Here is a 25902-nt window from a genome sequence, read left to right on the forward strand (position 1 = left end):
AGCTGAGCAGGCGCTAATCCCATATAAGCAGGCACTGATCACGTGGCTGTCATGCAGTGATCAGGTGACTGAGAGTCGCTGATCATGTGACTGCTCATGTGCTGATCAGGTAGCTCTCCTGCTTGGATCATGTGCCTCAGCAGGCAAGAATCAAGCAGCTGAGCAGGCATGAATCCTGGGCCTCAGTTGGCGATTATCAAGCAGCTCGACAGTCATGAATCTTGCGGCCCAGCGGGCGATTATCAAGCAGCAGAGCAGGCATAAATCATGCGGCCCAGCTGGCGATTATCAAGGAGCTGAGCAGGCGCTAATCCCGTAAATAAGCAGGCACTGATCAGGTGGCTGTCATGCAGTGATCAGGTGACTGAGAGGCGCTGATCATGTGGCTGCTCATTGGTGATCAGGTAGCTCTCCTGCACGGATCATGTGCCTCAGCAGGCAAGAATCAAGCAGCTGAGCAGGCATGAATCATGCAGCGCAGCTGGCGATTATCAAGCAGCTTAGCAGGCATGAATCCTGCAGCCCAGCTGGCGATTATCAAGCAGATAAGCAGGCATGAATCATGCGGCCCAGCTGGCGATTATCAAGCAGCTGAGCAGGCATGCATCCTGCGGCTCAGCTGGCGATTATCAAGCAGCTGAGCAGACGCTAATCCCGTAACTCAGCAGGCACTGATCACGTGGCTGTAATGCAGTGATCAGATGACTGAGAGGCGCTGATCATGTGACTGCTCATGTGCTGATCAAGTAGCTCTCCTGCACGGATCATGTGCCTCAGCAGGCAAGAATCAAGCAGCTGAGCAGGCAAGAATCCTGCAGCCCAGATGGCGATTATCAAGCAGCTGAGCAGCCATGAATCATGCGGCCCAGCTGGCGATTATCAAGCAACTGAGCAGGCATGAATAATGCGGCCCAGCTGGCGATTATCAAGCAGCTGGGCAGCCATGACTCATGCGGCCCAGCTGGCGATTATCAAGCAACTGAGCAGGCATGAATCATGCGGCCCAGCTGGCGATTATCAAGCAGCTGGGCAGCCATGACTCATGCGGCCCAGCTGGCGATTATCAAGCAGCTGAGCAGGCATGAATCATGCGGCCCAGCTGGCGATTATCAAGCAGCTGGGCAGCCATGACTCATGCGGCCCAGCTGGCGATTATCAAGCAACTGAGCAGGCATGAATAATGCGGCCCAGCTGGCGATTATCAAGCAGCTGGGCAGCCATGACTCATGCGGCCCAGCTGGCGATTATCAAGCAGCTGAGCAGGCATGAATCATGCGGCCCAGCTGGCGATTATCAGGCAGCTGAGCAGGCATGAATCATGCGGCCCAGCTGGCGATTATCAAGCAGCTGAGCAGGCATCCATCCTGCGGCTCAGCTGGCGATTATCAAGCAGCTGAGCAGGCATGAATCATGCGGCCCAGCTGGCGATTATCAAGCAGCTGAGCAGGCATCCATCCTGCGACTCAGCTGGCGATTATCAAGAAGCTGAGCAGGCATGAATCATGCGGCCCAGCTGGCGATTATCAAGCAGCTGAGCAGGCGCTAATCCCGTTACTCAGCAGGCACTGATCACGTGGCTGTCATGCAGTGATCAGGTGACTGAGAGTCGCTGATCATGTGAATGCTCATGTGCTGATCAGGTAGCTCTCCTGCATGGATCATGTGCCTCAGCAGGCAAGAATCAAGCAGCTGAGCAGGCATGAATCCTGGGCCTCAGTTGGCGATTATCAAGCAGCTCGACAGGCATGAATCTTGTGGCCCAGTGGGCGATTATCAAGCAGCTGAGCAGGCATAAATCATGCGGCCCAGCTGGCGATTATCAAGGAGCTGAGCAGGCGCTAATCCCGTAAATAAGCAGGCACTGATCAGGTGGCTGTCATGCAGTGATCAGGTGACTGAGAGGCGCTGATCATGTGACTGCTCATGTGCTGATCAGGTAGCTCTCCTGCACGGATCATGTGCCTCAGCAGGCAAGAATCAAGCAGCTGAGCAGGCATGAATCATGCAGCCCAGCTGGCGATTATCAAGCAGCTTAGCAGGCATGAATCCTGCAGCCCAGCTGGCGATTATCAAGCAGATAAGCAGGCATGAATCATGCGGCCCAGCTGACGATTATCAAGCAGCTGAGCAGGCATGAATCCTGTGGCCCACCTGGCGATTATCAAGCAGCTGAGCAGGCATGAATCATGCGGCCCAGCTGGCGATTATCAAGCAGCTGAGCAGGCATGAATCCTGCCTCCCAGATGGCGATTATCAAGCAGATGAGCATCCGTGAATCCTGCGGACCAGCTGGCGATTATCAAGCAGCTGACAAGGCATGAATCCTGCGGCCCAGCTGGCGATTATCAAGCAGCTGACAAGGCATGAATCATGCGGCCCAGCTGGCGATTATCAAGTAGATGAGCAGGCATGAATCCTGCGGCTCAGCTGGCTATTATCAAGCAGCTGAGCCGGCGCTAATCCCGTAACTCAGCAGGCACTGATCACGTGGCTGTCATGCAGTGATCAGGTGACTGACAGGCGCTGATAATGTGACTGCTCATGTGCTGATCAGGTAGCCCTCATGCACGGATCATGTGCCTCAGCAGGCAAGAATCAAGCAGCTGAGCAGGCATGAATCATGCATCCCAGCTGTCGATTATCAGGCAGCTGAGCAGGCATGAATCCTGTGGCCCAGCGGGCGATTATCAAGCAGCTGAGCAGGCATGCATCCTGCGGCCCAGCTGGCGATTATCAAGCAGCTGAGCAGGCGCTAATCCCGTAATTCAGCAGGCACTGATCAGGTGGCTGTCATGCAGTGATCAGGAGACTGAGAGGCGCTGATCATGTGCTGATCAGGTAGCTCTCCTGCACGGATCATGTGCCTCAGCAGGCAAGAATTAAGCAGCTGAGCAGGCATGAATCATGCGGCCTAGCTGTCGATTATCAGGCAGCTGAGCAGGCATGAATCCTGCGGCCCAGCGGCGATTATCAAGCAGCTGAGCAGGCATGCATCCTGCGGCCCAGCTGGCCATTATCAAGCAGCTGAGCAGGCGCTAATCCCTCAACTCAGCAGGCACTGATCACGTGGCTGTCATGCACTGATCAGGTGACTGAGAAGCGCTTATCATGGGACTGCTCATGTGCTGATTCGGTAGCTCTCCTGCACAGATCATGTGCCTCAACAGGCAAGAATCAAGCAGCTGAGCAGGCATGAATCATGAGGCCCAGCTGGCGATTATCAAGCAGATGAGCAGGCATGCATCCTGCGTCTCAGCTGGCGATTATCAAGCAGCTGAGCAGACACTAATCCCGTAACTCAGCAGGCACTGATCACGTGGCTGTCATGCAGTGATCAGATGACTGAGAGGCACGGATCATGTGACTGCTCATGTGCTGATCAAGTAGCTCTCCTGCACGGATCATGTGCCTCAGCAGGCAAGAATCAAGCAGCTGAGCAGGCAAGAATCCTGCAGCCCAGATGGCGATTATCAAGCAGCTGAGCAGCCATGAATCATGCGGCCCAGCTGGCGATTATCAAGCAGCTGAGCAGGCATGAATCATGCGGCCCAGCTGGCGATTATCAGGCAGCTGAGCAGGCATGAATCATGCGGCCCAGATGGCGATTATCAAGCAGCTGAGTAGGCATGAATCATGCGGCCCAGCTGGCGATTATCAAGCAGCTGAGCAGGCATCCATCCTGCGGCTCAGCTGGCGATTATCAAGCAGCTGAGCAGGCATGAATCATGCGGCCCAGCTGGCGATTATCAAGCAGCTGAGCAGGCATCCATCCTGCGACTCAGCTGGCGATTATCAAGAAGCTGAGCAGGCATGAATCATGCGGCCCAGCTGGCGATTATCAAGCAGCTGAGCAGGCGCTAATCCCATATAAGCAGGCACTGATCACGTGGCTGTCATGCAGTGATCAGGTGACTGAGAGTTGCTGATCATGTGACTGCTCATGTGCTGATCAGGTAGCTCTCCTGCTTGGATCATGTGCCTCAGCAGGCAAGAATCAAGCAGCTGAGCAGGCATGAATCCTGGGCCTCAGTTGGCGATTATCAAGCAGCTCGACAGTCATGAATCTTGCGGCCCAGCGGGCGATTATCAAGCAGCAGAGCAGGCATAAATCATGCGGCCCAGCTGGCGATTATCAAGGAGCTGAGCAGGCGCTAATCCCGTAAATAAGCAGGCACTGATCAGGTGGCTGTCATGCAGTGATCAGGTGACTGAGAGGCGCTGATCATGTGACTGCTCATGTGCTGATCAGGTAGCTCTCCTGCACGGATCATGTGCCTCAGCAGGCAAGAATCAAGCAGCTGAGCAGGCATGAATCATGCAGCGCAGCTGGCGATTATCAAGCAGCTTAGCAGGCATGAATCCTGCAGCCCAGCTGGCGATTATCAAGCAGATAAGCAGGCATGAATCATGCGGCCCAGCTGGCGATTATCAAGCAGCTGAGCAGGCATGCATCCTGCGGCTCAGCTGGCGATTATCAAGCAGCTGAGCAGACGCTAATCCCGTAACTCAGCAGGCACTGATCACGTGGCTGTAATGCAGTGATCAGATGACTGAGAGGCGCTGATCATGTGACTGCTCATGTGCTGATCAAGTAGCTCTCCTGCACGGATCATGTGCCTCAGCAGGCAAGAATCAAGCAGCTGAGCAGGCAAGAATCCTGCAGCCCAGATGGCGATTATCAAGCAGCTGAGCAGCCATGAATCATGCGGCCCAGCTGGCGATTATCAAGCAGCTGAGCAGGCATGAATAATGCGGCCCAGCTGGCGATTATCAGGCAGCTGAGCAGGCATGAATCATGCGGCCCAGATGGCGATTATCAAGCAGCTGAGTAGGCATGAATCATGCGGCCCAGCTGGCGATTATCAAGCAGCTGAGCAGGCATCCATCCTGCGGCTCAGCTGGCGATTATCAAGCAGCTGAGCAGGCATGAATCATGCGGCCCAGCTGGCGATTATCAAGCAGCTGAGCAGGCATCCATCCTGCGGCTCAGCTGGCGATTATCGAGCAGCTGAGCAGGCATGAATCATGCGGCCCAGCTGGCGATTATCAAGCAGCTGAGCAGGCGCTAATCCCGTTACTCAGCAGGCACTGATCACGTGGCTGTCATGCAGTGATCAGGTGACTGAGAGTCGCTGATCATGTGAATGCTCATGTGCTGATCAGGTAGCTCTCCTGCATGGATCATGTGCCTCAGCAGGCAAGAATCAAGCAGCTGAGCAGGCATGAATCCTGGGCCTCAGTTGGCGATTATCAAGCAGCTCGACAGGCATGAATCTTGTGGCCCAGTGGGCGATTATCAAGCAGCTGAGCAGGCGCTAATCCCGTTACTCAGCAGGCACTGATCACGTGGCTGTCATGCAGTGATCAGGTGACTGAGAGTCGCTGATCATGTGAATGCTCATGTGCTGATCAGGTAGCTCTCCTGCACGGATCATGTGCCTCAGCAGGCAAGAATCAAGCAGCTGAGCAGGCATGAATCATGCAGCCCAGCTGGCGATTTTCAAGCAGCTTAGCAGGCATGAATCCTGCAGCCCAGCTGGCGATTATCAAGCAGATAAGCAGGCATGAATCATGCGGCCCAGCTGGCGATTATCAAGCAGCTGAGCCGGCATGAATCCTGTGGCCCACCTGGCGATTATCAAGCAGCTGAGCAGGCATGAATCATGCGGCCCAGCTGGCGATTATCAAGCAGCTGAGCAGGCATGAATCCTGCCTCCCAGATAGCGATTATCAAGCAGATGAGCATCCGTGAATCCTGCGGACCAGCTGGCGATTATCAAGCAGCTGAATAGGCATGAATCATGCGGCCCAGCTGGCGATTATCAAGTAGATGAGCAGGCATGAATCCTGCGGCTCAGCTGGCTATTATCAAGCAGCTGAGCAGGCATGAATCATGCGGCCCAGCTGGCGATTATCAGGCAGATGAGCAGGTATGAATCATGCGGCCCAGCTGGCGATTATCAAGCAGCTGAGTAGGCATGAATCATGCGGCCCAGCTGGCGATTATCAAGCAGCTGAGCAGGCATCCATCCTGCGGCTCAGCTGGCGATTATCAAGCAGCTGAGCAGGCATGAATCATGCGGCCGAGCTGGCGATTATCAGGCAGCTGAGCAGGCGCTAATCCCGTAACTCAGCAGGCACTGATCACGTGGCTGTCATGCAGTGATCAGGTGACTGAGAGTCGCTGATCATGTGACTGCTCATGTGCTGATCAGGTAGCTCTCCTGCATGGATCATGTGCCTCAGCAGGCAAGAATCAAGCAGCTGAGCAGGCATGAATCCTGTGCCTCAGTTGGCGATTATCAAGCAGCTCGGCAGGCATGAATCTTGCGGCCCAGCTGGCGATTATCAAGCAGCTGAGCAGGCGCTAATCCCGTAACTCAGCAGGCACTGATCACGTGGCTGTCATGCACTGATCAGGTGACTGAGAGGCGCTTATCATGGGACTGCTCATGTACTGATTCGGTAGCTCTCCTGCACGGATCATGTGCCTCAGCAGGCAAGAATCAATCAGCTGAGCAGGCATGAATCATGCGGCCCAGATGGTGATTATCAAGCAGCTGAGCAGGCATGAAACCTGCAGTCCAGCTGGCGGTTATCAAGCAGATGAGAAGCCCTGAATCCTGCGGCCCAGCGGGCGATTATCAAGCAGCTGAGCAGGCATGAATCCTGCGGCTCAGGTGGCGATTATCAAGCAGATGAGCAGGCATGAATCCTGTGGCCCAGCTGACGATTATTAAGCAGCTGAGCAGGCATGAATCCTGCGGCCCAGCTGGCGATTATCAAGCAAATGAGCAGGCATGAATCATGCGGCCCAGCTGGCGATTATCAAGCAGCTGAGAAGGCATGAATCATGCGGCCCAGCTGGCGATTATCAAGCAGATGAGCAGGCATGAATCATGCGGCCCAGCTGGCGATTATCAAGCAGATGAGCAGGCATGAATCATGCGGCCCAGCTGGCGATTATCAAGCAGATGAGCAGGCATGAATCATGCGGCCCAGCTGGGGATTATCAAGCAGATGAGCAGGCATGAATCATGCAGCCCAGCTGGCGATTGTCAAGCAGATGAGCAGGCATGAATCATGCGGCCCAGCTGGCGATTATCAAGCAGATGAGCAGGCATGCATCCTGCGTCTCAGCTGGCGATTATTAAGAGCTGAGCAGGCACTAATCCCGTAAATCACCAGGTACTGATCACGTGGCTGTCATGCAGTGATAAGGTGACTGAGAGGCGCTGATCCTGTGACTGCACATGTGCTGATCAGGTAGCTCTCATGCACGGATCATGTGCCTCAGCAGGCAAGAATCCAGCAGCTGAGCAGGCATGAATCCTGCGGCCCTGATGGCGATTATCAAGCAGCTGAGCAGGCATGAATCATGCGGCCCAGCTGGCGATTATCAAGCAGCTGAGCAGGCGCTAATCCCGTAATTCAGCAGGCACTGATCAGGTGGCTGTCATGCAGTGATCAGGTGACTGAGAGGCGCTGATCATGTGACTGCTCATGTGCTGATCAGGTAGCTCTCCTGCACGGATCATGTGCCTCAGCAGGCAAGAATCAAGCAGCTGAGCAGGCATGAATCATGCAGCCCAGCTGGCGATTATCAAGCAGCTTAGCAGGCATGAATCCTGCAGCCCAGCTGGCGATTATCAAGCAGATAAGCAGGCATGAATCATGCGGCCCAGCTGACGATTATCAAGCAGCTGAGCAGGCATGAATCCTGTGGCCCACCTGGCGATTATCAAGCAGCTGAGCAGGCATGAATCATGCGGCCCAGCTGGCGATTATCAAGCAGCTGAGCAGGCATGAATCCTGCCTCCCAGATGGCGATTATCAAGCAGATGAGCATCCGTGAATCCTGCGGACCAGCTGGCGATTATCAAGCAGCTGACAAGGCATGAATCCTGCGGCCCAGCTGGCGATTATCAAGCAGCTGACAAGGCATGAATCATGCGGCCCAGCTGGCGATTATCAAGTAGATGAGCAGGCATGAATCCTGCGGCTCAGCTGGCTATTATCAAGCAGCTGAGCCGGCGCTAATCCCGTAACTCAGCAGGCACTGATCACGTGGCTGTCATGCAGTGATCAGGTGACTGACAGGCGCTGATAATGTGACTGCTCATGTGCTGATCAGGTAGCCCTCATGCACGGATCATGTGCCTCAGCAGGCAAGAATCAAGCAGCTGAGCAGGCATGAATCATGCATCCCAGCTGTCGATTATCAGGCAGCTGAGCAGGCATGAATCCTGTGGCCCAGCGGGCGATTATCAAGCAGCTGAGCAGGCATGCATCCTGCGGCCCAGCTGGCGATTATCAAGCAGCTGAGCAGGCGCTAATCCCGTAATTCAGCAGGCACTGATCAGGTGGCTGTCATGCAGTGATCAGGAGACTGAGAGGCGCTGATCATGTGCTGATCAGGTAGCTCTCCTGCACGGATCATGTGCCTCAGCAGGCAAGAATTAAGCAGCTGAGCAGGCATGAATCATGCGGCCTAGCTGTCGATTATCAGGCAGCTGAGCAGGCATGAATCCTGCGGCTCAGCGGCGATTATCAAGCAGCTGAGCAGGCATGCATCCTGCGGCCCAGCTGGCCATTATCAAGCAGCTGAGCAGGCGCTAATCCCTCAACTCAGCAGGCACTGATCACGTGGCTGTCATGCACTGATCAGGTGACTGAGAGGCGCTTATCATGGGACTGCTCATGTGCTGATTCGGTAGCTCTCCTGCACAGATCATGTGCCTCAACAGGCAAGAATCAAGCAGCTGAGCAGGCATGAATCATGAGGCCCAGCTGGCGATTATCAAGCAGATGAGCAGGCATGCATCCTGCATCTCAGCTGGCGATTATCAAGCAGCTGAGCAGACACTAATCCCGTAACTCAGCAGGCACTGATCACGTGGCTGTCATGCAGTGATCAGATGACTGAGAGGCACGGATCATGTGACTGCTCATGTGCTGATCAAGTAGCTCTCCTGCACGGATCATGTGCCTCAGCAGGCAAGAATCAAGCAGCTGAGCAGGCAAGAATCCTGCAGCCCAGATGGCGATTATCAAGCAGCTGAGCAGCCATGAATCATGCGGCCCAGCTGGCGATTATCAAGCAGCTGAGCAGGCATGAATCATGCTGTCCAGCTGGCGATTATCAGGCAGCTGAGCAGGCATGAATCATGCGGCCCAGATTGCGATTATCAAGCAGCTGAGTAGGCATGAATCATGCGGCCCAGCTGGCGATTATCAAGCAGCTGAGCAGGCATCCATCCTGCGGCTCAGCTGGCGATTATCAAGCAGCTGAGCAGGCATGAATCATGCGGCCCAGCTGGCGATTATCAAGCAGCTGAGCAGGCATCCATCCTGCGACTCAGCTGGCGATTATCAAGAAGCTGAGCAGGCATGAATCATGCGGCCCAGCTGGCGATTATCAAGCAGCTGAGCAGGCGCTAATCCCATATAAGCAGGCACTGATCACGTGGCTGTCATGCAGTGATCAGGTGACTGAGAGTCGCTGATCATGTGACTGCTCATGTGCTGATCAGGTAGCTCTCCTGCTTGGATCATGTGCCTCAGCAGGCAAGAATCAAGCAGCTGAGCAGGCATGAATCCTGGGCCTCAGTTGGCGATTATCAAGCAGCTCGACAGTCATGAATCTTGCGGCCCAGCGGGCGATTATCAAGCAGCAGAGCAGGCATAAATCATGCGGCCCAGCTGGCGATTATCAAGGAGCTGAGCAGGCGCTAATCCCGTAAATAAGCAGGCACTGATCAGGTGGCTGTCATGCAGTGATCAGGTGACTGAGAGGCGCTGATCATGTGGCTGCTCATTGGTGATCAGGTAGCTCTCCTGCACGGATCATGTGCCTCAGCAGGCAAGAATCAAGCAGCTGAGCAGGCATGAATCATGCAGCGCAGCTGGCGATTATCAAGCAGCTTAGCAGGCATGAATCCTGCAGCCCAGCTGGCGATTATCAAGCAGATAAGCAGGCATGAATCATGCGGCCCAGCTGGCGATTATCAAGCAGCTGAGCAGGCATGCATCCTGCGGCTCAGCTGGCGATTATCAAGCAGCTGAGCAGACGCTAATCCCGTAACTCAGCAGGCACTGATCACGTGGCTGTAATGCAGTGATCAGATGACTGAGAGGCGCTGATCATGTGACTGCTCATGTGCTGATCAAGTAGCTCTCCTGCACGGATCATGTGCCTCAGCAGGCAAGAATCAAGCAGCTGAGCAGGCAAGAATCCTGCAGCCCAGATGGCGATTATCAAGCAGCTGAGCAGCCATGAATCATGCGGCCCAGCTGGCGATTATCAAGCAACTGAGCAGGCATGAATAATGCGGCCCAGCTGGCGATTATCAGGCAGCTGAGCAGGCATGAATCATGCGGCCCAGATGGCGATTATCAAGCAGCTGAGTAGGCATGAATCATGCGGCCCAGCTGGCGATTATCAAGCAACTGAGCAGGCATGAATAATGCGGCCCAGCTGGCGATTATCAGGCAGCTGAGCAGGCATGAATCATGCGGCCCAGCTGGCGATTATCAAGCAACTGAGCAGGCATGAATAATGCGGCCCAGCTGGCGATTATCAGGCAGCTGAGCAGGCATGAATCATGCGGCCCAGCTGGCGATTATCAAGCAACTGAGCAGGCATGAATAATGCGGCCCAGCTGGCGATTATCAGGCAGCTGAGCAGGCATGAATCATGCGGCCCAGCTGGCGATTATCAAGCAAGTGAGCAGGCATGAATAATGCAGCCCAGATGGCGATTATCAAGCAGCTGGGCAGCCATGACTCATGCGGCCCAGCTGGCGATTATCAAGCAGCTGAGCAGGCATGAATCATGCGGCCCAGCTGGCGATTATCAGGCAGCTGAGCAGGCATGAATCATGCGGCCCAGATGGCGATTATCAAGCAGCTGAGTAGGCATGAATCATGCGGCCCAGCTGGCGATTATCAAGCAGCTGAGCAGGCATCCATCCTGCGGCTCAGCTGGCGATTATCAAGCAGCTGAGCAGGCATGAATCATGCGGCCCAGCTGGCGATTATCAAGCAGCTGAGCAGGCATCCATCCTGCGACTCAGCTGGCGATTATCAAGAAGCTGAGCAGGCATGAATCATGCGGCCCAGCTGGCGATTATCAAGCAGCTGAGCAGGCGCTAATCCCGTTACTCAGCAGGCACTGATCACGTGGCTGTCATGCAGTGATCAGGTGACTGAGAGTCGCTGATCATGTGAATGCTCATGTGCTGATCAGGTAGCTCTCCTGCATGGATCATGTGCCTCAGCAGGCAAGAATCAAGCAGCTGAGCAGGCATGAATCCTGGGCCTCAGTTGGCGATTATCAAGCAGCTCGACAGGCATGAATCTTGTGGCCCAGTGGGCGATTATCAAGCAGCTGAGCAGGCATAAATCATGCGGCCCAGCTGGCGATTATCAAGGAGCTGAGCAGGCGCTAATCCCGTAAATAAGCAGGCACTGATCAGGTGGCTGTCATGCAGTGATCAGGTGACTGAGAGGCGCTGATCATGTGACTGCTCATGTGCTGATCAGGTAGCTCTCCTGCACGGATCATGTGCCTCAGCAGGCAAGAATCAAGCAGCTGAGCAGGCATGAATCATGCAGCCCAGCTGGCGATTATCAAGCAGCTTAGCAGGCATGAATCCTGCAGCCCAGCTGGCGATTATCAAGCAGATAAGCAGGCATGAATCATGCGGCCCAGCTGACGATTATCAAGCAGCTGAGCAGGCATGAATCCTGTGGCCCACCTGGCGATTATCAAGCAGCTGAGCAGGCATGAATCATGCGGCCCAGCTGGCGATTATCAAGCAGCTGAGCAGGCATGAATCCTGCCTCCCAGATGGCGATTATCAAGCAGATGAGCATCCGTGAATCCTGCGGACCAGCTGGCGATTATCAAGCAGCTGACAAGGCATGAATCCTGCGGCCCAGCTGGCGATTATCAAGCAGCTGACAAGGCATGAATCATGCGGCCCAGCTGGCGATTATCAAGTAGATGAGCAGGCATGAATCCTGCGGCTCAGCTGGCTATTATCAAGCAGCTGAGCCGGCGCTAATCCCGTAACTCAGCAGGCACTGATCACGTGGCTGTCATGCAGTGATCAGGTGACTGACAGGCGCTGATAATGTGACTGCTCATGTGCTGATCAGGTAGCCCTCATGCACGGATCATGTGCCTCAGCAGGCAAGAATCAAGCAGCTGAGCAGGCATGAATCATGCATCCCAGCTGTCGATTATCAGGCAGCTGAGCAGGCATGAATCCTGTGGCCCAGCGGGCGATTATCAAGCAGCTGAGCAGGCATGCATCCTGCGGCCCAGCTGGCGATTATCAAGCAGCTGAGCAGGCGCTAATCCCGTAATTCAGCAGGCACTGATCAGGTGGCTGTCATGCAGTGATCAGGAGACTGAGAGGCGCTGATCATGTGCTGATCAGGTAGCTCTCCTGCACGGATCATGTGCCTCAGCAGGCAAGAATTAAGCAGCTGAGCAGGCATGAATCATGCGGCCTAGCTGTCGATTATCAGGCAGCTGAGCAGGCATGAATCCTGCGGCCCAGCGGCGATTATCAAGCAGCTGAGCAGGCATGCATCCTGCGGCCCAGCTGGCCATTATCAAGCAGCTGAGCAGGCGCTAATCCCTCAACTCAGCAGGCACTGATCACGTGGCTGTCATGCACTGATCAGGTGACTGAGAGGCGCTTATCATGGGACTGCTCATGTGCTGATTCGGTAGCTCTCCTGCACAGATCATGTGCCTCAACAGGCAAGAATCAAGCAGCTGAGCAGGCATGAATCATGAGGCCCAGCTGGCGATTATCAAGCAGATGAGCAGGCATGCATCCTGCGTCTCAGCTGGCGATTATCAAGCAGCTGAGCAGACACTAATCCCGTAACTCAGCAGGCACTGATCACGTGGCTGTCATGCAGTGATCAGGTGACTGAGAGTCGCTGATCATGTGACTGCTCATGTGCTGATCAGGTAGCTCTCCTGCTTGGATCATGTGCCTCAGCAGGCAAGAATCAAGCAGCTGAGCAGGCATGAATCCTGGGCCTCAGTTGGCGATTATCAAGCAGCTCGACAGTCATGAATCTTGCGGCCCAGCGGGCGATTATCAAGCAGCAGAGCAGGCATAAATCATGCGGCCCAGCTGGCGATTATCAAGGAGCTGAGCAGGCGCTAATCCCGTAAATAAGCAGGCACTGATCAGGTGGCTGTCATGCAGTGATCAGGTGACTGAGAGGCGCTGATCATGTGACTGCTCATTGGTGATCAGGTAGCTCTCCTGCACGGATCATGTGCCTCAGCAGGCAAGAATCAAGCAGCTGAGCAGGCATGAATCATGCAGCGCAGCTGGCGATTATCAAGCAGCTTAGCAGGCATGAATCCTGCAGCCCAGCTGGCGAATATCAAGCAGATAAGCAGGCATGAATCATGCGGCCCAGCTGGCGATTATCAAGCAGCTGAGCAGGCATGCATCCTGCGGCTCAGCTGGCGATTATCAAGCAGCTGAGCAGACGCTAATCCCGTAACTCAGCAGGCACTGATCACGTGGCTGTAATGCAGTGATCAGATGACTGAGAGGCGCTGATCATGTGACTGCTCATGTGCTGATCAAGTAGCTCTCCTGCACGGATCATGTGCCTCAGCAGGCAAGAATCAAGCAGCTGAGCAGGCAAGAATCCTGCAGCCCAGATGGCGATTATCAAGCAGCTGAGCAGCCATGAATCATGCGGCCCAGCTGGCGATTATCAAGCAACTGAGCAGGCATGAATAATGCGGCCCAGCTGGCGAGTATCAGGCAGTTGAGCAGGCATGAATCATGCGGCCCAGCTGGCGATTATCAAGCAGCTGAGTAGGCATGAATCATGCGGCCCAGCTGGCGATTATCAAGCAGCTGAGCAGGCATCCATCCTGCGGCTCAGCTGGCGATTATCAAGCAGCTGAGCAGGCATGAATCATGCGGCCCAGGTGGCGATTATCAAGCAGCTGAGCAGGCATCCATCCTGCGGCTCAGATGGCGATTATCGAGCAGCTGAGCAGGCATGAATCATGCGGCACAGCTGGCGATTATCAAGCAGCTGAGCAGGCGCTAATCCCGTTACTCAGCAGGCACTGATCACGTGGCTGTCATGCAGTGATCAGGTGACTGAGAGTCGCTGATCATGTGAATGCTCATGTGCTGATCAGGTAGCTCTCCTGCATGGATCATGTGCCTCAGCAGGCAAGAATCAAGCAGCTGAGCAGGCATGAATCCTGGGCCTCAGTTGGCGATTATCAAGCAGCTCGACAGGCATGAATCTTGTGGCCCAGTGGGCGATTATCAAGCAGCTGAGCAGGCATAAATCATGCGGCCCAGCTGGCGATTATCAAGGAGCTGAGCAGGCGCTAATCCCGTAAATAAGCAGGCACTGATCAGGTGGCTGTCATGCAGTGATCAGGTGACTGAGAGGCGCTGATCATGTGACTGCTCATGTGCTGATCAGGTAGCTCTCCTGCACGGATCATGTGCCTCAGCAGGCAAGAATCAAGCAGCTGAGCAGGCATGAATCATGCAGCCCAGCTGGCGATTATCAAGCAGCTTAGCAGGCATGAATCCTGCAGCCCAGCTGGCGATTATCAAGCAGATAAGCAGGCATGAATCATGCGGCCCAGCTGGCGATTATCAAGCAGCTGAGCAGGCATGAATCCTGTGGCCCACCTGGCGATTATCAAGCAGCTGAGCAGGCATGAATCATGCGGCCCAGCTGGCGATTATCAAGCAGCTGAGCAGGCATGAATCCTGCCTCCCAGATGGCGATTATCAAGCAGATGAGCATCCGTGAATCCTGCGGACCAGCTGGCGATTATCAAGCAGCTGAATAGGCATGAGTCATGCGGCCCAGCTGGCGATTATCAAGTAGATGAGCAGGCATGAATCCTGCGGCTCAGCTGGCTATTATAAAGCAGCTGAGCAGGCATGAATCATGCGGCCCAGCTGGCGATTATCAGGCAGATGAGCAGGTATGAATCATGCGGCCCAGCTGGCGATTATCAAGCAGCTGAGTAGGCATGAATCATGCGGCCCAGCTGGCGATTATCAAGCAGCTGAGCAGGCATCCATCCTGCGGCTCAGCTGGCGATTATCAAGCAGCTGAGCACGCATGAATCATGCGGCCCAGCTGGCGATTATCAGGCAGCTGAGCAGGCGCTAATCCCGTAACTCAGCAGGCACTGATCACGTGGCTGTCATGCAGTGATCAGGTGACTGAGAGTCGCTGATCATGTGACTGCTCATGTGCTGATCAGGTAGCTCTCCTGCATGGATCATGTGCCTCAGCAGGCAAGAATCAAGCAGCTGAGCAGGCCTGAATCCTGGGCCTCAGTTGGCGATTATCAAGCAGCTCGGCAGGCATGAATCTTGCGGCCCAGCTGGCGATTATCAAGCAGCTGAGCAGGCGCTAATCCCGTAACTCAGCAGGCACTGATCACGTGGCTGTCATGCACTGATCAGGTGACTGAGAGGCGCTTATCATGGGACTGCTCATGTACTGATTCGGTAGCTCTCCTGCACGGATCATGTGCCTCAGCAGGCAAGAATCAATCAGCTGAGCAGGCATGAATCTTGGGGCCCAGATGGTGATTATCAAGCAGCTGAGCAGGCATGAAACCTGCAGTCCAGCTGGCGGTTATCAAGCAGATGAGCAGCCATGAATCCTGCGGCCCAGCGGGCGATTATCAAGCAGCTGAGCAGGCATGAATCCTGCGGCCCAGGTGGCGATTATCAAGCAGATGAGCAGGCATGAATCCTGTGGCCCAGCTGACGATTATTAAGCAGCTGAGCAGGCATGAATCCTGCGGCCCAGCTGGCGATTATCAAGCAAATGAGCAGGCATGAATCATGCGGCTCAGCTGGCGATTATCAAGCACCTGAGCAGCCATGAATCCTGCAGCCCAGATGGCGATTATCAAGCAGCTGCACAGGCATGCATCCTGCGGCCCAGCTGGCCATTATCAAGCAGCTGAGCAGGCGCTAATCCCGTAACTCAGCAGGCAATGATCAGGTGGCTGTCATGCAGTGATCAGGAGACTGAGAGGCGCTGATCATTTGACTGCTCATGTGCTGATCAGGTAGCTGTCCTGCACGGATCATGTGCCTCAGCAGGCAAGAATTAAGCAGCTGAGCAGGCATGAATCCTGCAGCCCAGCTGTCGATTATCAGGCAGCTGAGGAGGCATGCATCCTGCGGCCCAGCTGGCCATTATCAAGCAGCTGAACAGGCGCTAATCCCGTAACTCAGCAGGCACTGATCAGGTGGCTGTCATGCAGTGATCAGGAGACTGAGAGGCGCTGATCATGTGACTGCTCATGTGCTGATTCGGTAGCTCTCCTGCACAGATCATGTGCCTCAACAGGCAAGAATCAAGCAGCTGAGCAGGCATGAATCATGAGGCTCAGCTGGCGATTATCAAGCAGCTGAGAAGGTATGAATCCTGTGCTCCAGCTGGCAATTATCAAGCAGCTGAGCAGGCATGAATCATGCAGCCCAGCTGGCGATTATCAAGCAGCTGAGCAGGCATGAATCCTGCGGCTCAGCTGGCGATTATCAAGCAGCTGAGCAGGCATAAATCCTGCAGCCCAGATGGCGATTATCAAGCAGCTGAGCAGCCATGAATCATGCGGCTCAGCTGGCGATTATCAAGCACCTGAGCAGGCATGAATCCTGCAGCCCAGATGGCGATTATCAAGCAGCTGCACAGGCATGCATCCTGCGGCCCAGCTGGCCATTATCAAGCAGCTGAGCAGGCGCTAATCCCGTAACTCAGCAGGCAATGATCAGGTGGCTGTCATGCAGTGATCAGGAGACTGAGAGGCGCTGATCATTTGACTGCTCATGTGCTGATCAGGTAGCTGTCCTGCACGGATCATGTGCCTCAGCAGGCAAGAATTAAGCAGCTGAGCAGGCATGAATCCTGCAGCCCAGCTGTCGATTATCAGGCAGCTGAGCAGGCATGCATCCTGCGGCCAGCTGGCCATTATCAAGCAGCTGAGCAGGCGCTAAACCCGTAACTCAGCAGGCACTGATCAGGTGGCTGTCATGCAGTGATCAGGAGACTGAGAGGCGCTGATCATGTGACTGCTCATGTGCTGATCAGGTAGCTCTCCTGCACGGATCATGTGCCTCATCAGGCAAGAATCAAGCAGCTGAGCAGGCATGAATCATGCGGCTCAGCTGGCGATTATCAAGCAGCTGAGCAGCCATGAATCCTGCAGCCCAGCTGGCGGTTATCAAGCAGATGAGCATTCATGAATCCTGCGGCCCAGCTGGCGATTATCAAGCAGCTGAGCAGGCATGAATCCTGCGGCCCAGCTGGCGATTATCAAGCAGCTGAGCAGGCATGAATCCTGCGGCCCAGCTGGCGATTATCAAGCAGCTGAGCAGGCGCTAATCCCATAAATAAGCAGGCACTGATCAGGTGGCTGTCCTGCAGTGATCAGGTGACTGAGAGGCGCTGATCATGTGACTGCTCATGTGCTGATCAGGTAGCTCTCCTGCATGGATCATGTGCCTCAGCAGGCAAGAATCAAGCAGCTGAGCAGGCATGAATCATGCAGCCCAGCTGGCGATTATCCAGCAGCTGCGCAGGCATGAATCCTGCAGCCCAGCTGGCGATTATCAAGTAGATGAGCAGGCATGAATCATGCGGCCCAGCTGGCGACTATCAAGCAGCTGAGAAGGTATGAATCCTGCGGCCCAGCTGGCGATTATCAAGTAGATGAGCAGGCATGAATCATGCGGCCCAGCTGGCGACTATCAAGCAGCTGAGAAGGTATGAATCCTGCGGCCCAGCTGGCGATTATCAAGCAGCTGAGCAGGCATGAATCCTGCGGCTCAGCTGGCGATTATCAAGCAGCTGAGCAGGCATAAATCCTGCAGCCCAGATGGCGATTATCAAGCAGCTGAGCAGCCATGAATCCTGCGACCCAGCTGGCGATTATCAAGCAGCTGAGCAGGCATGAATCATGCGGCTCAGCTGGCGATTATCAAGCACCTGAGCAGGCATGAATCCTGCAGCCCAGATGGCGATTATCAAGCAGCTGCACAGGCATGCATCCTGCGGCCCAGCTGGCCATTATCAAGCAGCTGAGCAGACATGAATCATGCGGCCCAGCTGGCGATTATCAAGCATCTGAGCAGGAGCTAATCCCGTAACTCAGCAGGCACTGATCACGTGGCTGTCATGCAGTGATCAGGTGACTGAGAGTCGCTGATCATGTGACTGATCATGTGCTGATCAGGTAGCTTTCCTGCATGGATCATGTGCCTCAGCAGGCAAGAATCCAGCAGCTGAGCAGGCATGAATCCTGCGGCCCTGATGGCGATTATCAAGCAGCTGAGCAGGCATGAATCATGCGGCCCAGCTGGCGATTATCAAGCAGCTGAGCAGGCACTAAACCCGTAACTCAGCAGGCACTGATCACGTGGCTGTCATGCAGTGATAAGGTGACTGAGAGGCGCTGATCATGTGACTGCACATGTGCTGATCAGGTAGCTCTCCTGCACCGATCATCTGCCTCAGCAGGCAAGAATAAAGCAGCTGAGCAGGCATGAATCATGGGGCCCAGCTGGCGATTATCAAGCAGCTGAGCAGGCACTAATCCTGTAACTCAGCAGGCACTGATCACGTGGCTGTATGCAGTGATAAGGTGACGGAGAGGCGCTGATCATGTGACTGCACATGTGCTGATCAGGTAGTTCTCCTGCACGGATCATGTGCCTCAGCAGGCAAGAATCAAGCAGCTGAGCAGGCATGAATCATGCGGCCCAGCTGGCGATTATCAAGCAGCTGAGCAGGCATGAATCATGAGGCCCAGCTGGCGATTATCAAGCAGTTGAGCAGGCATGAATTCTGTGGCCCAGCTGGCGATTATCAAGTAGATGAGCAGGCATGAATCCTGTGGCCCAGCAGGCGATTATCAAGCAGCTGAGCAGGCAAGAATCCTGCGGCCCAGCTGGCGATTATCAAGCAGATGAGCAGGCATGAATCATGCAGCCCAGCTGGCGATTATCAAGCAGATGAGCAGGCATGCATCCTGCGTCTCAGCTGGCGATTATCAAGCAGCTGAGCAGACGCTAATCCCGTAACTCAGCAGGCACTGATCACGTGGCTGTCATGCAGTGATCAGATGACTGAGAGGCACGGATCATGTGACTGCTCATGTGCTGATCAAGTAGCTCTCCTGCACGGATCATGTGCCTCAGCAGGCAAGAATCAAGCAGCTGAGCAGGCAAGAATCCTGCAGCCCAGATGGCGATTATCAAGCAGCTGAGCAGCCATGAATCATGCGGCCCAGCTGGCGATTATCAAGCAGCTGAGCAGGCATGAATCATGCGGCCCAGCTGGCGATTATCAGGCAGCTGAGCAGGCATGAATCATGCGGCCCAGCTGGCGATTATCAAGCAGCTGAGTAGGCATGAATCATGCGGCCCAGCTGGCGATTATCAAGCAGCTGAGCAGGCATCCATCCTGCGGCTCAGCTGGCGATTATCAAGCAGCTGAGCAGGCATGAATCATGCGGCCCAGCTGGCGATTATCAAGCAGCTGAGCAGGCATCCATCCTGCGGCTCAGCTGGCGATTATCAAGCAGCTGAGCAGGCATGAATCATGCGGCCCAGCTGGCGATTATCAAGCAGCTGAGCAGGCGCTAATCCCATATAAGCAGGCAATGATCACGTGGCTGTCATGCAGTGATCAGGTGACTGAGAGTCGCTGATCATGTGACTGCTCATGTGCTGATCAGGTAGCTCTCCTGCATGGATCATGTGCCTCAGCAGGCAAGAATCAAGCAGCTGAGCAGGCATGAATCCTGGGCCTCAGTTGGCGATTATCAAGCAGCTCGACAGGCATGAATCTTGTGGCCCAGTGGGCGATTATCAAGCAGCTGAGCAGGCATAAATCATGCGGCCCAGCTGGCGATTATCAAGGAGCTGAGCAGGCGCTAATCCCGTAAATAAGCAGGCACTGATCAGGTGGCTGTCATGCAGTGATCAGGTGACTGAGAGGCGCTGATCATGTGACTGCTCATGTGCTGATCAGGTAGCTCTCCTGCACGGATCATGTGCCTCAGCAGGCAAGAATTAAGCAGCTGAGCAGGCATGAATCATGCGGCCTAGCTGTCGATTATCAGGCAGCTGAGCAGGCATGAATCCTGCGGCCCAGCGGCGATTATCAAGCAGCTGAGCAGGCATGCATCCTGCGGCCCAGCTGGCCATTATCAAGCAGCTGAGCAGGCGCTAATCCCTCAACTCAGCAGGCACTGATCACGTGGCTGTCATGCACTGATCAGGTGACTGAGAGGCGCTTATCATGGGACTGCTCATGTGCTGATTCGGTAGCTCTCCTGCACAGATCATGTGCCTCAACAGGCAAGAATCAAGCAGCTGAGCAGGCATGAATCATGAGGCCCAGCTGGCGATTATCAAGCAGATGAGCAGGCATGCATCCTGCGTCTCAGCTGGCGATTATCAAGCAGCTGAGCAGACGCTAATCCCGTAACTCAGCAGGCACTGATCACGTAGCTGTCATGCAGTGATCAGATGACTGAGAGGCACGGATCATGTGACTGCTCATGTGCTGATCAAGAAGCTCTCCTGCACGGATCATGTGCCTCAGCAGGCAAGAATCAAGCAGCTGAGCAGGCAAGAATCCTGCAGCCCAGATGGCGATTATCAAGCAGCTGGGCAGCCATGACTCATGCGGCCCAGCTGGCGATTATCAAGCAGCTGAGCAGGCATGAATCATGCGGCCCAGCTGGCGATTATCAGGCAGCTGAGCAGGCATGAATCATGCGGCCCAGATGGCGATTATCAAGCAGCTGAGTAGGCATGAATCATGCGGCCCAGCTGGCGATTATCAAGCAGCTGAGCAGGCATCCATCCTGCGGCTCAGCTGGCGATTATCAAGCAGCTGAGCAGGCATGAATCATGCGGCCCATCTGGCGATTATCAAGCAGCTGAGCAGGCATCCATCCTGCGACTCAGCTGGCGATTATCAAGAAGCTGAGCAGGCATGAATCATGCGGCCCAGCTGGCGATTATCAAGCAGCTGAGCAGGCGCTAATCCCGTTACTCAGCAGGCACTGATCACGTGGCTGTCATGCAGTGATCAGGTGACTGAGAGTCGCTGATCATGTGAATGCTCATGTGCTGATCAGGTAGCTCTCCTGCATGGATCATGTGCCTCAGCAGGCAAGAATCAAGCAGCTGAGCAGGCATGAATCCTGGGCCTCAGTTGGCGATTATCAAGCAGCTCGACAGGCATGAATCTTGTGGCCCAGTGGGCGATTATCAAGCAGCTGAGCAGGCATAAATCATGCGGCCCAGCTGGCGATTATCAAGGAGCTGAGCAGGCGCTAATCCCGTAAATAAGCAGGCACTGATCAGGTGGCTGTCATGCAGTGATCAGGTGACTGAGAGGCGCTGATCATGTGACTGCTCATGTGCTGATCAGGTAGCTCTCCTGCACGGATCATGTGCCTCAGCAGGCAAGAATCAAGCAGCTGAGCAGGCATGAATCATGCAGCCCAGCTGGCGATTATCAAGCAGCTTAGCAGGCATGAATCCTGCAGCCCAGCTGGCGATTATCAAGCAGATAAGCAGGCATGAATCATGCGGCCCAGCTGACGATTATCAAGCAGCTGAGCAGGCATGAATCCTGTGGCCCACCTGGCGATTATCAAGCAGCTGAGCAGGCATGAATCATGCGGCCCAGCTGGCGATTATCAAGCAGCTGAGCAGGCATGAATCCTGCCTCCCAGATGGCGATTATCAAGCAGATGAGCATCCGTGAATCCTGCGGACCAGCTGGCGATTATCAAGCAGCTGACAAGGCATGAATCCTGCGGCCCAGCTGGCGATTATCAAGCAGCTGACAAGGCATGAATCATGCGGCCCAGCTGGCGATTATCAAGTAGATGAGCAGGCATGAATCCTGCGGCTCAGCTGGCTATTATCAAGCAGCTGAGCCGGCGCTAATCCCGTAACTCAGCAGGCACTGATCACGTGGCTGTCATGCAGTGATCAGGTGACTGACAGGCGCTGATAATGTGACTGCTCATGTGCTGATCAGGTAGCCCTCATGCACGGATCATGTGCCTCAGCAGGCAAGAATCAAGCAGCTGAGCAGGCATGAATCATGCATCCCAGCTGTCGATTATCAGGCAGCTGAGCAGGCATGAATCCTGTGGCCCAGCGGGCGATTATCAAGCAGCTGAGCAGGCATGCATCCTGCGGCCCAGCTGGCGATTATCAAGCAGCTGAGCAGGCGCTAATCCCGTAATTCAGCAGGCACTGATCAGGTGGCTGTCATGCAGTGATCAGGAGACTGAGAGGCGCTGATCATGTGCTGATCAGGTAGCTCTCCTGCACGGATCATGTGCCTCAGCAGGCAAGAATTAAGCAGCTGAGCAGGCATGAATCATGCGGCCTAGCTGTCGATTATCAGGCAGCTGAGCAGGCATGAATCCTGCGGCCCAGCGGCGATTATCAAGCAGCTGAGCAGGCATGCATCCTGCGGCCCAGCTGGCCATTATCAAGCAGCTGAGCAGGCGCTAATCCCTCAACTCAGCAGGCACTGATCACGTGGCTGTCATGCACTGATCAGGTGACTGAGAGGCGCTTATCATGGGACTGCTCATGTGCTGATTCGGTAGCTCTCCTGCACAGATCATGTGCCTCAACAGGCAAGAATCAAGCAGCTGAGCAGGCATGAATCATGAGGCCCAGCTGGCGATTATCAAGCAGATGAGCAGGCATGCATCCTGCGTCTCAGCTGGCGATTATCAAGCAGCTGAGCAGACACTAATCCCGTAACTCAGCAGGCACTGATCACGTGGCTGTCATGCAGTGATCAGATGACTGAGAGGCACGGATCATGTGACTGCTCATGTGCTGATCAAGTAGCTCTCCTGCACGGATCATGTGCCTCAGCAGGCAAGAATCAAGCAGCTGAGCAGGCAAGAATCCTGCAGCCCAGATGGCGATTATCAAGCAGCTGAGCAGCCATGAATCATGCGGCCCAGCTGGCGATTATCAAGCAGCTGAGCAGGCATGAATCATGCTGCCCAGCTGGCGATTATCAGGCAGCTGAGCAGGCATGAATCATGCGGCCCAGATTGCGATTATCAAGCAGCTGAGTAGGCATGAATCATGCGGCCCAGCTGGCGATTATCAAGCAGCTGAGCAGGCATCCATCCTGCGGCTCAGCTGGCGATTATCAAGCAGCTGAGCAGGCATGAATCATGCGGCCCAGCTGGCGATTATCAAGCAGCTGAGCAGGCATCCATCCTGCGACTCAGCTGGCGATTATCAAGAAGCTGAGCAGGCATGAATCATGCGGCCCAGCTGGCGATTATCAAGCAGCTGAGCAGGCGCTAATCCCATATAAGCAGGCACTGATCACGTGGCTGTCATGCAGTGATCAGGTGACTGAGAGTCGCTGATCATGTGACTGCTCATGTGCTGATCAGGTAGCTCTCCTGCTTGGATCATGTGCCTCAGCAGGCAAGAATCAAGCAGCTGAGCAGGCATGAATCCTGGGCCTCAGTTGGCGATTATCAAGCAGCTCGACAGTCATGAATCTTGCGGCCCAGCGGGCGATTATCAAGCAGCAGAGCAGGCATAAATCATGCGGCCCAGCTGGCGATTATCAAGGAGCTGAGCAGGCGCTAATCCCGTAAATAAGCAGGCACTGATCAGGTGGCTGTCATGCAGTGATCAGGTGACTGAGAGGCGCTGATCATGTGACTGCTCATTGGTGATCAGGTAGCTCTCCTGCACGGATCATGTGCCTCAGCAGGCAAGAATCAAGCAGCTGAGCAGGCATGAATCATGCAGCGCAGCTGGCGATTATCAAGCAGCTTAGCAGGCATGAATCCTGCAGCCCAGCTGGCGATTATCAAGCAGATAAGCAGGCATGAATCATGCGGCCCAGCTGGCGATTATCAAGCAGCTGAGCAGGCATGCATCCTGCGGCTCAGCTGGCGATTATCAAGCAGCTGTGCAGACGCTAATCCCGTAACTCAGCAGGCACTGATCACGTGGCTGTAATGCAGTGATCAGATGACTGAGAGGCGCTGATCATGTGACTGCTCATGTGCTGATCAAGTAGCTCTCCTGCACGGATCATGTGCCTCAGCAGGCAAGAATCAAGCAGCTGAGCAGGCAAGAATCCTGCAGCCCAGATGGCGATTATCAAGCAGCTGAGCAGCCATGAATCATGCGGCCCAGCTGGCGATTATCAAGCAACTGAGCAGGCATGAATAATGCGGCCCAGCTGGCGAGTATCAGGCAGTTGAGCAGGCATGAATCATGCGGCCCAGCTGGCGATTATCAAGCAGCTGAGTAGGCATGAATCATGCGGCCCAGCTGGCGATTATCAAGCAGCTGAGCAGGCATGAATCATGCGGCCCAGGTGGCGATTATCAAGCAGCTGAGCAGGCATCCATCCTGCGGCTCAGATGGCGATTATCGAGCAGCTGAGCAGGCATGAATCATGCGGCACAGCTGGCGATTATCAAGCAGCTGAGCAGGCGCTAATCCCGTTACTCAGCAGGCACTGATCACGTGGCTGTCATGCAGTGATCAGGTGACTGAGAGTCGCTGATCATGTGAATGCTCATGTGCTGATCAGGTAGCTCTCCTGCATGGATCATGTGCCTCAGCAGGCAAGAATCAAGCAGCTGAGCAGGCATGAATCCTGGGCCTCAGTTGGCGATTATCAAGCAGCTCGACAGGCATGAATCTTGTGGCCCAGTGGGCGATTATCAAGCAGCTGAGCAGGCATAAATCATGCGGCCCAGCTGGCGATTATCAAGGAGCTGAGCAGGCGCTAATCCCGTAAATAAGCAGGCACTGATCAGGTGGCTGTCATGCAGTGATCAGGTGACTGAGAGGCGCTGATCATGTGACTGCTCATGTGCTGATCAGGTAGCTCTCCTGCACGGATCATGTGCCTCAGCAGGCAAGAATCAAGCAGCTGAGCAGGCATGAATCATGCAGCCCAGCTGGCGATTATCAAGCAGCTTAGCAGGCATGAATCCTGCAGCCCAGCTGGCGATTATCAAGCAGATAAGCAGGCATGAATCATGCGGCCCAGCTGACGATTATCAAGCAGCTGAGCAGGCATGAATCCTGTGGCCCACCTGGCGATTATCAAGCAGCTGAGCAGGCATGAATCATGCGGCCCAGCTGGCGATTATCAAGCAGCTGAGCAGGCATGAATCCTGCCTCCCAGATGGCGATTATCAAGCAGATGAGCATCCGTGAATCCTGCGGACCAGCTGGCGATTATCAAGCAGCTGACAAGGCATGAATCCTGCGGCCCAGCTGGCGATTATCAAGCAGCTGACAAGGCATGAATCATGCGGCCCAGCTGGCGATTATCAAGTAGATGAGCAGGCATGAATCCTGCGGCTCAGCTGGCTATTATCAAGCAGCTGAGCCGGCGCTAATCCCGTAACTCAGCAGGCACTGATCACGTGGCTGTCATGCAGTGATCAGGTGACTGACAGGCGCTGATAATGTGACTGCTCATGTGCTGATCAGGTAGCCCTCATGCACGGATCATGTGCCTCAGCAGGCAAGAATCAAGCAGCTGAGCAGGCATGAATCATGCATCCCAGCTGTCGATTATCAGGCAGCTGAGCAGGCATGAATCCTGTGGCCCAGCGGGCGATTATCAAGCAGCTGAGCAGGCATGCATCCTGCGGCCCAGCTGGCGATTATCAAGCAGCTGAGCAGGCGCTAATCCCGTAATTCAGCAGGCACTGATCAGGTGGCTGTCATGCAGTGATCAGGAGACTGAGAGGCGCTGATCATGTGCTGATCAGGTAGCTCTCCTGCACGGATCATG

The sequence above is a fragment of the Bos grunniens genome, chromosome 16 (genome assembly GCF_055505025.1).
Source record: "Bos grunniens cultivar Pamir isolate PY7600 chromosome 16, Bosgru_T2T1.0, whole genome shotgun sequence".
Classification (NCBI taxonomy): domain Eukaryota; kingdom Metazoa; phylum Chordata; class Mammalia; order Artiodactyla; family Bovidae; genus Bos; species Bos grunniens.